Source organism: Penaeus monodon, chromosome 43, assembly GCF_015228065.2.
Source record: "Penaeus monodon isolate SGIC_2016 chromosome 43, NSTDA_Pmon_1, whole genome shotgun sequence".
Classification (NCBI taxonomy): domain Eukaryota; kingdom Metazoa; phylum Arthropoda; class Malacostraca; order Decapoda; family Penaeidae; genus Penaeus; species Penaeus monodon.
This window is the reverse complement of record NC_051428.1, coordinates 24,936,311-24,938,129: the sequence shown is the minus strand read 5'-3', so window position 1 is coordinate 24,938,129 and position 1,819 is coordinate 24,936,311.

Sequence of the window (1,819 nt, the reverse complement as noted above, 5' to 3'; positions counted from 1 at the left end):
TGTGTGTGCCTGTGAAGTCTGGGAACCTCATCCTTGCTTATATACACACGTCCCCTCGACTGGTTTTCCTGCAACCCGTTTTCTTCCTCTTGCTATACAGGTGAGAAACACATGGGAATCGCCCTTACTTTTCTTTTTCTTTTGCTTGCTAGCTTCTTCCACTCTCGGTGGACCTTGGTAATGAGGTAGTGGTAGACTGGATAAAATGAGGTTGTGTTGTGTTGTGTTGAGGGAATTTATTTTCAGTGAGGTAAAGATGGTTATGTGATTAGACAATGAAGAGAAAGCGATACAAACAGAACAACAACATAGATAAATGTATGTGCATATATAGGGAAAAGCTGATAATATGTATATATTTATTTATATATTTTTTGTAGGTACACACACACACACACACACACACACACACACACACACACACACATACACACACACACACACACACACACACACACACACACACACACACACATACACACACACACACATATATATATATATATATATATATATATATATATATATATATATATATATATATATATATATATATAATATGCATGCATATATATATATATATATATATATATATATATATATATATATATATATATATATATATATATATATATATAATAAGCATGTGTGTATATAAATATAGGCACACATATGTGTATTGTGTGTGTGAACACTCGCTAAAAAAATATCTTTACTCGGGAGTACATGAAACCGAAACGATCGCTAGGAGTTGATTCATTAAGGTTGGTTCCAAAGCTAGGAACAGAGCTCGACCTGTTCGACCCAGAACTAAAATTATAATACCAATCATTTACAGTACTTATACGAAAGCTCATAATGATTTTTTGAGGTGAGCGGACGCCATAAGTAAAAGTAAAGTGACAAAATAACCATCAGGAAATATGTAAATCATCATGAACTTTCGTATATGTCCTGCAAATGACACGCGTTATAATTTCAGTTCTGTGTCATTAATAATAACAATATATAATAACAATAACAATGTATAGACCAATGCAAAATTTGTAATCACTGAGGATTATGTGAGTCTGAAATCAGAACACGGGGAAGATTTTTTTTTCTTTTTCTTCTGTGCTGCGCTGTTGTATTTGCTAATAAAGAAATTGTGATAATTTAGTTACCAGCTTTCACATCGATCCACCTTCTATGCTTTAGTGCTGTTAAGAATCCCTAGTATGTCTAATTATTCTTTTTTAGAAGAAACTATAGATATTTAAAGGAAAATCCATGGTTTTGATACCAGATTATGAAGAAAGGGAAACTTAGGGTCGGTGAGGACTCAGATTGTTGACCAATAAAGAATCAAAACTGAATATAGAAGAACAAAGAATATAGAATATATAGAAAATTAAAACATTATAAGTAATCGATATAATATACTTACTGCCCCCGACAATATATATATATACATACACATACACACTGTATCTACATGAATGTGTGCGTATATGCGCGTGTGTGCCTGAAATCGATACTTACTCTACCAATTCTTATTTTACTATTTTCACAAAGCAAATCAAGTGCAAATTATAACTTGCTGACCTTCGATGCGCGTTGCGTCTGAAATTCTTTACCATCTGTTTTTTTTGGGGACTTGATCTTGAATTTCTGCAGATGAGTGACTCTGACCTTCTTGCAGATATGGAATTTCAAGCAGTGTACATTTTTCGTTTTCTAAAAACTGCGAACACATTTTTACAATAAACGCAATGTTGAATATTCATAAGTGATGCATGGCTTTGGTAAATAGTATTTTTATGTAACATAGAGCATAAGT